The sequence below is a fragment of the Danio rerio genome, chromosome 9 (genome assembly GCF_049306965.1).
Source record: "Danio rerio strain Tuebingen ecotype United States chromosome 9, GRCz12tu, whole genome shotgun sequence".
Lineage (NCBI taxonomy): Eukaryota > Metazoa > Chordata > Actinopteri > Cypriniformes > Danionidae > Danio > Danio rerio.
Window position 1 is genome coordinate 37,012,894 of NC_133184.1, and position 13,594 is coordinate 37,026,487.

At 36.7% G+C, this 13,594-nt stretch overlaps 1 protein-coding gene across 6 annotated transcripts in view; it reads right to left on the reverse strand.

Moving 5' to 3' along the window:
• ncam2 (neural cell adhesion molecule 2) overlaps positions 1 to 13,594 on the reverse strand; it is a 398,045-nt gene that overhangs the window by 151,280 nt on the left and 233,171 nt on the right.

Below are 13,594 nucleotides of genomic sequence, written 5' to 3' on the forward strand. Positions count from 1 at the left end.
TTTTTTTAATACATACGTGGACTGTTCTTGCATTGCATTTCACTCTCAGTGAGGAATCCACTATGAACTGCACCCAGTGGTAATGTAGTTTATTTGTATGCATCCCCTGTGGTGCTTTTGTATGTGGTTCACCAATCTAATAGTGTGGAATAGGAATTCTTGAGAAATTTAAAAACTATTGCTCTTATCAACATAATGAAAGTGAATGGTGAAGAGCAACTGCATTTATTTGCAAATGTCATGTCAACACATTATTTGTAATCACATTGACCTTTTTGTGGATCAACAATATACTGTATTAAAAAAAAAAAACAGTGGCAAGGAGGCGTGGCCGAGAGCCGTGGGAACGGCCTCACCGCGAGTGAGGCCACCGCGTAAGTGGATACACCTGCGGTGCGCACCTGCCTCGAATCCCACAGAAGGAGCTCTGGACTATAAAAGGAGGAAAGATAGCAGAGGAAGCTGAGAGAGGACCGGGCCCGGACATATTTTACTTTTGCTTTCAGTTTGACGGCAGTCTCCATGAGGAGCTGCCGTTCGTTTGTTTTCGTTTGTTTTAGTTCATGTTATAAATAAATATTTCAAAACTGCGTCGGTTCTCTGCCTCCTTCTTCCCGGCGGCCAAAGGGCCGTAAACTTTATTACAAAAACATTTTAGTAACTCTGCCCTATTTAGATTTGTACACAGAGTAATGCAGAAAATACTGATCAAACAATAAAACAAGTTAAAAAAGCAAAGAAATTTACATTTACATATTCATACAATAGTTTTATCTGGTTCTCAAATTTGAAAAAGTATTTGCAACAACAAGAGGGTGAGTTTTTCTTTTTAAATCTGCTCAGAATCAAATGAAATCACTATATTCGTCCACCCACAGAGTCATTCACATGGAACAGACAGCAGGAGGTCCAGATTCCTCGTTAAAAGTGGACAGTGAATTTGTGACTCCATAAAAAAATGTGAGTCCAGCATACTGCATGAATGGAAAAGCTGGAGCCCAATGTGCAAGAAACAGGACAAATTCATTTTCATTTTAGGGGGTGCAGTCTCCAAGTCCCCAATGAAGGTACCTTGCCATAGCTCAATGTGCAAAAAACACATTGTCAAAAAACTGTTTCTCGCAACAGCACCCCATCCCGTTAGAGGTGGCATGTACTTTAAAATATTTTCTATTGACCTTATTCTGTGATGCAGAAGTGCGCTCGTCTTTTTTTTCAATTGTTCTAGAACCTCCGATTTAGTCGCCTATGGGAAAAATGACTAGAAATAAATGGCAGAAAACAGTCAAACTATTTGCTCTACAAATAAGTGTGTACATGACTATACATAAAAAGTAGATTAATATTACTAGAAAAAATCAGTTTGCTACATAAAGCAGTGTAACAAGCTATTTATAACCTCTAAAAAGCAATGGAAAAAGACAAAAATATTCCAATGGATGCATCCATTCGTAGCGTGAGACTAAGGGTACACTCACACTATGCTATCTGAACTGTGCCCTGGAGCATATTCCAGTTTGTTTGACAAGTGTAAGTGCTCCAAATCAGGCCCAGGCACGGTTCAGTTGGCTGGCCTTAAGGTGTGCCAAAGCACGGTTTGGTTGGGCTTTGGTAGTGCAAAGTACACCTGAGCCCTAAACTGAAGATGTGAAGACACTTTTAAGGGACTGTTTCATATGAATTTATTAATCATTCGTACTTGAACACAAACTGTAAAAGTTTATTAAAGACGCAAACCCCTAGCTGCACCTTCAGCAAACCTCCTAAAACCTGCAGCGCAATAACTTTTATGATAATTTATGAGCGTTAAAAGTTGTGAATCTGTTCGACAAAATATTTGACTGTGTCACTGCAAATCAAATGACTTAAAATAATACAAAACGATATAATTAAAGGAATGTCCACTGTGCTGAGTAAGATTGCTTCTCTACTGTTAAACTGAACATACACATCATCAATGACATAAGCGTTCTCCAGCTCAAAAGGTAAAGATGCAGTGTGAGTACAGGCCATTGGGGGAAAGGGGGGGAAATCGCGCTTCGACATGGTTCAAGGCAACTGTACCTAATGTGAGTATGTTCTAAGATCAAAAGAGGGCACATACTCAAAAAAAAAAGATAAATTCACAGCCAAATCAGTTTTAAATGCATAAATGAATACAAAAACATGACTCCAACAATGTGATGCTGACTTTCCAGACACTTTTTTTTTATTCTGCAGTAGGGATTCTTGTAGCACTCACTGTATCAATTCTAAGTGAAGCAGTCTCAAATGCAAAACAACATATTTAAAGAATAGTCATGTGACTTTTACATACACCATCTGACGCCATGATAAAAACATTTCATTGCAGTTTTGTGAAATATTCCTTTTTTGAACTCTGTGAAAATCTACCTCATGTGAGCTTTTTATTTAATTTTGTTTCCAATATAGGCAATTTTTTGGCGAAATTAATATAAATTCTCTATTCACAACTTCAATTTGCGCAATGTGAAGCATAATAAAAATGCACCTGCTGTATTAAAATAATTATCTGCATGACTGTACAGTATATATGCCACGTGTTTTAAAAGTGTGTGTTTATGGCCTAATTATTTGCAGTATATATCAGCTGTGAAGTGATAAAGGGTGAATGCAGCGTACATCTTACAGTAAAAAGATTGCTTACCCATGACATTTTGCAAACTGTATTTTTCACAAAGAGTGCATATATGAAAAGTTAAGATGTAAAAAACTCTTAGTGCCATCAGAAATGTTCATTTTCATCTAAGAATATTAATGGTCAAACTTTATTTTGATGGTCAGTTTATTGAATTTAAGTTACATTGCAACTAATTCTCATTAGATTCTAAGTAGACTGTTAGGCTGGGGTTGGGGTTAGTGTTTGTTGACATGTACTTGCAAAGTTTCTTATAGTCAGTTAAATGTCTGTTGAAGGAGCTGTATCAACATAATAAGCAAAGAGTCTACTAATACTCCAATAAATGGACCATCAAAATAAAGTGTTACCTTAGTATTTTGAGTAATTTTACTCTTATTGCAAACAATGTCATTTTTATTGCCTTTTAGGTGACATAACTGTGCACAAACATAGGCTGAGAAAAAACAAAATTTTAGAGGAGAATTTCAGATGGCATTTAGAGGTTGTTACATCTGAACTCTTCATATTGTAGTAATATATTGATAAACATATAAAAATATCGATCACACCTTCTCCTTTGTTTCTTTTTCCAAAAGTGTGCCAACATTTATACAATTTAAAGGAGGACAAAGGTGATCACAATCACATGTACAATTTATGGAGCTATTCACAAAACTGGAATGGGTTGAAGTAAATTAGCAGCAAAAGCTCATCTAAAAATGGCCTAGTGACTCCCATGCTTCCTAGAATGACCAATTCAAGTTCTTTTTTATGATTTTGTTTTATGTCGGCATGCAAGAGTCAAGAGCAAACCGGACACACGTACACACCGGCGAGCACACAGCGAAACACACACTGACGGAGCTCATGGGGGAAGCACAGGCATCTGGCGTAATGATTAATTACAGCACAGTGGGGCTGGAGCTAGTCATCTGGATGGAGACAAGTCTGAATGTATGAGAGCCGCTGCCCACAGCAACAGGAATATAATTACTCCCCAAGACTACTCTGGACAAAAAACAAGCTTTCTCATTAACTTTTTTCACTTATCAGACTGTTCAAACAATATTATATATTTGATGTCGCAAGCTAATGAATGGAATGACACTTAATGTTGTGTAAAAATGATTTAAAAGTGTTATTACAGCGAGCGCTTTACCAGCTGTAATCAAAGCGTTCGTATTCCACATTCATGGAAGATTGTGTAGAGAGGATGTTTTCTGCAGTATTTCAGGAGACTTGCAATTCTGGAACACATTTCCATGCGTTTGATTTTATCCTGAAGCAAAAAATATTCACCTCAAGAAAATTTCACTGTGGCAAAATACATAATTCATGACTATAAACATTGATCTTGTAAATTTTACTCACAGACATGTAGCATTGATAGGCCAGTACAAACAAGCCCTAAAAAGAGAAACCGGCCCATAAATGGCAGCAGTAAATAGGTGATGTCAGACACTACTAATATTCTTTTAATTGAGAGCAAATAGCTTCATCTGCAAATGTTGTTGCTGAATAGATGTTTATGTGCACACGATAATGAAAGGTTTAAAGCAATATGAAAGTTTAGGTTAAGTAATATTATCTTTATTTGTTTTTTAAATAAATATTTTTATTCTGAAATATTCTTGTAAATATAAATAAAAATTTATTAAATGTTGTTGTTTTGACGCATTAAATTATGTAAAAAAAAATGAGGATAAAACAGGATGTGATAGCTTAAATTATTTTTTATTTAGTATTTATTTTAGAATACAAAATTCTCATAACTGCAATAATTTTGATTTAACTTTACCAGGGAATAAGGTACACAGCACCTTATAGCCTGTATATTTATAACAAATCTGTACATTTAACTCAACATTCAGATCTTTTTGACTAACTGCTTGTCTGTTTAATGTTTATCGTCTTTTTTCATAATTATTTTGTGTTGTCACTTTATGTACACTGGAAGCTTCTTTACCCAAAACAAATCTCTGTGTGTGTAAAGCACACTTGGTAATAAAACTAATTCTAATTCTGATTCTGAAAAAATCATTCATTCATTTTAATATGTAAACCTTTTTCACAAAATTACAGTTTATATTTAGTGCACTTGTAAAAAAAATTATATGATCACGGAGTCATGACAACATATGTTGTTTTTTGTTCATTGTAACTTATTAAACTATGTAAATCATGTTTTAACTTAATATTATAAGTTATACAAGCTGTATTAAGTCAGTTTAATATAATGTAAGTTCACATGGCTAAGGAATTAAGCTAATAAGGTTAATTTGATTCACTTTAAAAGTTTAAGGCAACCAATATTGTTTGATAGTGTGTTATCAAAGAAACGCAGTCTTAATGAAGCAGGAAATCTTGAACCTGTTTCGAATGGTGAATTAACTAACTACAGTTACATTAAGTGAGTGAGTAGGTAAGTAATTAAGTAAGTAAGTAATTCAGTAACCAACCAACCAACCAACCAACCAACCAACCAACCAACCAACCAACCAACCAACCAACCAACCAACCAACCAACTAACTAACTAACTAACTAACTAACTAACTAACTAACTAACTAACTAACTAACAGTTCATATAAAGAGAGGTTAAATGCACCCAAGATATTTACAGTGAATTTGCTTTTCGCTCTCACACACGCACACACGCATGTTATTATCATCACTATTATTATTATTATTTTCATTATTATTTTTTTTATTATCATTATTATTATTATTATTATTATTATTTGTTTTGCATTGAAAGTTACAGTTAGCTATATAAGCATTTATAAATCTTAGTTGTTCATTTAGTCATTCATTTATTTGATTCCTATTTTTAATTGATTTATGTTGATCATTTATTACATTAATCATTTATTGATTTGATTGCTTTATTTTATACACTTCTTATTTCTTGTTTTGCTTTTAGTGCTTTTTCCATTTATTCTTATAGTGATGGTGTTTTATGAAATGTTCCTCTCCAGTGATATGAGATATGAGGGTATGTCTCTAATTGAAGGTCTTGTGGCCTGATGTATAATAACATTTGTTATATTTGTGCTGTTCAGATAAAGAGAGCGCACCGGAACACATGCAACTAAGATTATTCAATAAACGCTGCTCATTTATCATCACCACTTCGTCTCCTGCTTCTGCTCTTCTCTGGCTTCCTTCCACAGTCAACTTCTATATTGATAGTAGACTGCTAATTCAGTTGAAAACTGGTTAACAGGTGTGTGTGTTGGAAACTCTGCTGACTTGTCGTCCAGATACCTGGAGAATCTGACATTTCCTCATAAGATCTGACGTCTGGGGCTCGGTCTTATTTATCTGGTGTGGAGAGCGTGATCTAACACTACCCTTTTAATAAAAAACATGTCCCGTATTCATGCTGCTATTTCAATCATTGCTGAGTGATTATTTGCTCAACCTTCGAAGAAATGTGCTTTATCTTTTATTATTCCAGCTTAATATCTTGTTTTTGATTTCCACATCTTTTTTTTCCTTCATTTCTAACGCACAGAAAATAAACAAACACCACCACAGTGCTCAGGGCAGCATTTAGATGAAAATGTAAATATGCGCTTCACATTTTCCTCTAAATAACATAATAAATACACTATAAATGACAGCAGTAAGAAAACAGCAGTGAATATCACTATGCTCTACCCAGGGAAGAGCTTTTAATGTGTGGACATTTGTAGGGGTAGAACACGCGTGTTGTCCTGAATGTTTAGAGCACAGTAGGGGTAAAGGGAGCAAAGAAAGACAACATAATTTCCAGATTATCTTTACCTTGGAGGTTACCATGACAACAATATGCAGCAATGACCAAAATATCTTGTTGTTATTTCTGTTAATTATCATTAAAACCAAATATACAGTGCATTTCATAATTAGGATTTTAATTAAGAAAATATACAGCATGCGTGCTTACTTTTTAAACTTTATCTCTTTTCTTGAACCCTGCAGGTAAAGTTACATTTACATAGTTAAGTGATCTATTATTAAAAACATATTTTTATGGAAGTTATTTAAACTTGCATAAAATGCAAAACAGACAACACAGTGGCGCAGTAGGTAGTGCTGTCGCCTCACAGCAAGAAGGTTGCTGGGTCGCCGGTTCGAGCCTCGGCTGGGTCAGTTGGCGTTTCTGTGTGGAGTTTGGTTGTTCTCCCTGCATTTGCGTGGGTTTCCTCCGGGTGCTCAAGTTTCCCCCACAGTCCAAAGAGATGCGGTACAGGTGAATTGGGTTGGCTAAATTGTCCGTAGTGTATAAGTGTGTGTGTGTGCGAATGTTTCCCAGAGATGGGTTGCGACTGGAAGGGCATCCGCTGTATAAAATGCGCTGGATAAGTTGGCAGTTTATTCCGCTGTGGCGACCCCGGATTTAATAAAGGGACTAAGCTGACAAGAAAATGAATGAATGAATGAATGGAATGAAAACAAAAAATAATGTTAACTTAAAGGTTAAAAATGTAAACGAGAGTTAACTTGAACTTGAATTCAGCTTGGGTGATATTACAAACTTTTTTCTTTTAAAAGATGTTTACTAATGGACTTCTGGAATGTTCACTTTCATTTGAAACTCTCCAAAAAATGGCATCTCCTTTCTAAAGTGCCCTTCAAAGGTTTAAATAGAGCGCTTGGAATCCACCCAAAAACATCTCAAAACCTAAAAATGACAAACACACTGCAGGTCATAACAACACTGAAAGATCAGTTAAGATGGAGGAGCAGCTGATCATATCTGTGGTTAACCGTAGCTGCATAATTTGTCAAGTCCTTGTTATATTGACACCAACAGGATGGAGACGCATAAGGAGCCATGATGACATACTGTAGGGTTAATCATGAACATGACTGTGCGTTAGCTCAGGGTTCCTTAATCTCTATGTCATTAAAACCCCAAATGATCACCCTCGTGTGGGGGACACCCAAAAATTTACAAGGCATCTGATTACTTTCTTGTATACAGGCTACTGATTAATACTAATGTATGACTAACATAATATTTACAAACTATTTTGTTCCTACTCGCTTGTTAACTCATTATAGTACAATTGTATTAATATTTTTACACATTTACTTATTATATAAAAAAAATATATTATTAGTGTTAAACAAATCAAATGTATGTTTATTGGTTTGTTTTGCTTAAAACTCATTTATATACGTTTCAGACGATTTTTGTGAAACTGCAAAAACGTACCAAAAATATGTTTGACTGCAGTTTCTAGATAAAATGAATGCTACAAGCTTTATGATGGCAACTTTTGCTCTTTTTAGCATTTGCTCTTTGCACAACACCAAATAAATACGACAAAGCCAGTTAACATTGTCTATGATTTGTAATTGAATAAACAAGGATCCATAAAAACAAAGTAAATAAAAAAAAATGTAAAATCAAGGCAAAACTTCATAGTCACACTATAATTTATCCTTGTGTTTGGTTTTGAAAACACTTGTTTGGTTTAAGAGAAAGATTCAGTTCAGTTATTCCCTAAAGGCGATCTGTATGGCAAGCCCTGCCTACTTCTAGACATGTACAAGAATGACACATATCTGAAACTTCAAGAGTTCACACTAAGCTCACGATTTATACATAGCTTGTTTGATAGCTTAAGGGATCCTTGAGCCCAGGGCTCCCCCCTTTCGCAGGGCGAGGGGAGATTGAGCTCAGGTCGATCTCAAACTCCCCTGCTGCTGAGGCCAAGGCGAACTTCCTGAGAATAAGACATTAGAAAAAATATTTAGGCTTATTTTTCTATAATATAGAGCACATTTGGATGGTGGGAGGAAACCGTGGAACCTGGTGGAAACCCACGCGGACACGGGGAGAACATGCAAACTCCACACAGAAATACCAGATGGCCCAGCAAGGACCCAACGCCATTGGTATTCTTGCTGTGAGGCAACAGTGCTAGTCACTGGGCCACCGTGTCGCCCATTCTGGATAAAGTTGGAAGAAGGGTTTCTTCCAGACGAAGATAGTTGTATAAAGGATATATATGGTGATTTGGGATCCTTTGATCGGAGGATCATGATAAGCTAATGTGCACCAGCTGGGTAAATCACGAGCACATGCCCCTCTCAAAATTGGTTTAAAATTAAACTTCGCATAGAGCAAAATGTAAAAAGATAAAAAAATAAATAAATAATTGAACCTTAGTAACATATTACAAATTCGCAAAAATGTAGACATCGCCCTCTAGAGGATTTGTCATGTTAGACATGCAATGAAATGTACCTGGAGAAATGTATTTTACATTTTGCAAAAATGTAGGCTGAGGCACATATTTCCAATGTGCCTGGGTGTTTAAAAAACATTTTCAATAAAAATGTAATTATATGATTAAATTTATGATGGAATATAATTAAATGTTATTTCAGTTATATTCTTTGCATTAATTTGCAGTCAAAGCAGAGTGAATCGGCTTTCAGCAACTCTGCTTCCCACTGCTGGAATCAGCTTTCAGAAATGATCAGCTTCCGTTCAAATCAAGACTGAAAACACATCTGTTTAGCTGTGCCTTTAATAAATGAGCACTGTGCTGCGTCTGACAAATTGCACTATTATGTTTTTTTCTTTTTCATTCTTTTATAATTTTTAAACACATTTTTATCTGTTTTTATCCTTTTTATTATTTGTTTTTTATTTTTTTATACTTGTCTCTTTTTTCCTGTTTATGTAAAGCACTTTAAATTGCCATTGTGTATAAAATGTGCTATATAAATAAACTTGCCTTGTCTTAAAGAGCCCATATTATGGATTTTTGAAAATTCCCCTCCATGTAGTGTGTAACACAGCTCTAAGTGAAGTGAAGTATCCAGCTAAGGCTTAAATCTGTAAGAATACAGTGTTTAAAACGGTTGATTCATCTATAAAAGAGTCGACTCATAGTGCTTCAAATGAGTCGCCTTGATACCGATTCATTAGGTGTTTCGCCATGACGTACGAACGAAACCAAGTTATTCACGTGCATGCACAAACCCGGGAGATTTCAAACCTGAGGCCCCGCCCTCTGACGCAGAAACCCAGACACACACACACACACACCCACAAACACACGCACACAAACATGCCGGTCGATTGAAGTCACACTGCAGATGGACATTATCGATTCTCTACCCAGAGATGAAACCTCAGCATTATAACCAAGCAGTTGGAAACTTCTGGAAACTACAGGCTACAAAGAATACTTCATCTGCGTTTGTTAAAGTAAGGATCAGTAAAGAGTAACTTACTGATAGACGTCAGGATGGGTCTCTTTCTCCATTTCTCAAATGTAAGTACGTGCGATTAAAGTTGCCTCGTTGACTCTAGCTTGCAAATGTATTTAGTTGTGATTTGTTACTTGTAACCGAGTGTACTGTATCAGGTTAACTGGCTATATTCTCTTATCGCGTGCAAAGTCACGTTAAAAACGCGACGCGTGCTGTTTGTTTACGGAGCTCCGTGGTAGAGGTCTGCATTCCCGCGGCTGTCCCCGCGCCTGATTTCTGCGGCGCGGGAATAAATTTCCGAATCAATCACGGGAGCAGTCGGTAACAGGTTTAATTTGGGACGGGAGCGGGCTGTCTAGCAATATCGTGGATATTGCTATGCGAATGAGACAGAGCTTTGCCTGCCTGTGTGTCTGCTTGGCGCTTGTGTGTATGTGTTAGTGCGCGCGTATGAGAGAGAGAGAGAGAGAGCTCTGTCTGGCTGTCTCTGGACTGTTTTGCTGGGTGATTTTCGGTTATGTTCTCCCAAGCTCTTTAGCGGGATCGGGCGCGGCGGGCAGAAAACGGGGCGGTTCGGGCAACGGGACAAGAAATTCTAAATATAAGCGGGAGCGGTCAGGTTCAGGCTAAAACCTGGCGGGTGCGGGCGGAAGCGGGAGCGTTGTCGACCAGAGGTGTGTGTGTGTTTGTGTGTGTGTGTGTGTGGCAGCTAAAATCCACGCCTACACTATGGAGCGCGTATGAACTGTGATTACTTTTATATTGCTGATTAGCTATTGGGCATTTCATTCTCTGACTGAAGGCAGTCGACCAATCGTGACAGACTGTCATCGGTCCAATCAGCGCAGATTAGCTTCGCGCTAAGGAGGGGTTTGGGAACAAATGAATCACTGGACGATTCATACAGGAGTCGCTAAGATAATTAGGTAAAAATAAATGCAGATTATAAGACCATGAAAGTGTTTTTTGACTTTGCATGCATATTAGACTGTTGTTGGAGACCCTTACAACCAAGATATGACCCTATTTCATGTATAATATGGGCTCTTTAATTAAATAACACATTTTTATTGTGAATGCCTTCTTAAAGTATTAAACATCAAAGAAATATAAACATTGTCAGTGATCCTTTCGTATTGAATTTATCAAAACTACAATAGTTTCAATTTAAAGCAGCTCTTCGCTGCTTTTTACTTAAAGACGTATAAAAAAAGTTGAGCTCAAGTGCACGCCATTTTCACCGGTTGTTTGAAGGTTGTTTGTTTTTCACCCCATTTTGTTCAAAGTGACAAAAAAAAAAAAAAAACAGTTTGTTCTTTGATATCTCTTAAAGTGTTCCGTGGCCTTATTTTTCTCTCTTTGGCCATTCAGATGCGCTTTCACCGGTGTGCTTTATCTCTTGCCGAGATCTCCTAGTTTGGGTCGTGATAGGATGCAGGTTATCTCTGACACTTCCCTCAGAGCCAAGACTGGAACTAAATGTAATTAAAGCAATTAATTACTTCACACTCACACGAGAGTCAGTTCTCTGATTAAACCTTACTGTCTGTCAGCCAAATAATCTAATTAAACCGATATGAATCAACAGTCATTGAAGCAAAACTAGAGAACACCATTTTTTTCACCAATTTACGAGCAGAGATAATGAAACGAAAACAAACAAAGACACTATTGACACGTCAAACCACCGATTTAAGGCAAATACTGACTTTCTGGCATGAAACATATCTGTTTGAAGAAGTGAAAACACAATAAGTGCTCTGCAATGGCAGCGTGCAGAAATGGAAGAGCGTGGAAAGGAATTGTAGAGACGAGCTGCCAAAGCAATTAGATGTGCAAATAGAGAGAGCCAGCCACACATGTGCAGCCTGTGCCAAAGTAAATAAGTAATGCCCTAAAATATCAATATGTGCCAAAAACAAAAAATTATGACCCGGACATAGCGGTAAGAAATTTTGTTAATGATAACTAAAAGCCATAATGCAAAGTGCATGGGGTGCACCTCATAATATGTGCTCATGCAGGACCTCAGACCAATGAAAAAACAGTCTGAAATCAATGAAGGCCTGAGGTGCCGACATACATCTCTGCTTTACTGTAATTCTGTGGAGTGTTCGCCATTCTGAACATAATGCCAGTGTGGAAGAAATGAGTTAGCGGTAATTAAGCAGGCAGCAGTGCAGAGCCCTCAGGCTGAGTGGCTCCACACCAGTCATTTAACGCTTCACTATGAGGCTCTACACACTTCTTCACTGCCACTGGGGTGATTCTCATGTTTGGAAGAGGTTACTCTTAATGATCCAGTCAAACTCAATCAGCTTGAAGTAACTGTACTGTACAAAAGAAACAAACAATGAGTACCCTATAAAGGGTTTAAAGCAAAAAAAAAAAAAAAAACAGGCGTACACAAGTAAACATTAGGAATGCTAGCTAGTTTACTCCACTGTAAAATCTTGCTGCCATAAAGGGCACCTATTTTACCCCTTTTTTAAGATTTAAGATAGTTCTTTTGTGTCTCCAGAATATGTCTGTAAAGTTTCAGCTCGAAACACCCATCAGATTATTTAGTCTACCTTTCAGAACTTTGGAATTTTCTGCTCTGACACAATGTAGCTGTTTTTGTTGTCTGTGCCTTTAATGCTAGTTCTCCCCACCTACCGTTCCCAAGTGCCTAACAGAGTTTACCTCAATCTCCGGCTGCATCAGATAAACAGCACAGTGACACATGAAGGAAGCAGAATTCACGTAACGTTTGTGAGAAATACTTAAGTAAGAACTTTTCCAATGATTATTTGATGTATTTGTTGTGGAGTTTATTCAAACCTTTCTGCAACGATGAGTTACACACAATGTCATTATAAAGTTCATGGACACACACACACACACACACACACACACACACACACAGAGCGCATGTTTAACTTAGCACTATTTTTGCATGGCAAATGTGACAGGATAATAAAAATTGTTGTATGAATATCCGTTATGTTAATGTACAAAATAAACCCGATTTAACGTCCACAAACTGGTATTGAAACGTCTTCTTTTAGAATTGTACTGACAAGCGGCTTTGGTGATTAGGATGGTAAAATCGCTGTAATTCATTACAAACATGCACTGTTTTAAAAAAGTTTTAAACTTGTAAAACCTATTCTTGATCACATTTGATGATGACTGATGATCACAGAGAGCTAAGCAGATCTTTTAATCCAAGTCGCTTTGCGCACGTCCTGTCTTTTTGATATGATAATATGTGTTTATACGGAGACATGTTAATACGTGGCTGTCAATTAATTCAGTGGGCGGGGGAAACCGCACTCCTACATCACATTGTAATGGTCTTTAAAATGGGAGGGATTTGGATCCTTTTTTACCTTCAGGAAATTTAAACAAAGAGACTTATTGTCTTTATATCACTCCAATATGGCTGTGAACACACTATACATACACACAGTTCTGTCCAAACAGCTTACAAAAGATAATAATCTTCAAAGGTTCCCTTTAATTTTTTTTTGTTGTTGAATCAAATGTATTTTTCTAGTCATCTTAACTAACATCAAACAAATGAACAAAATATTTAGTTTACTATGAAATAAAAATGGTAATTGAAACCTGGTTAAATTGTATAAACAATTTACAGCAAGATAAAAACATTTGTTGTCCTGAGTTTTTGGTCATTAGAATTTTTACAGTGTAGTACTAGCAGCATCATAATTATCACTGAACACAGACT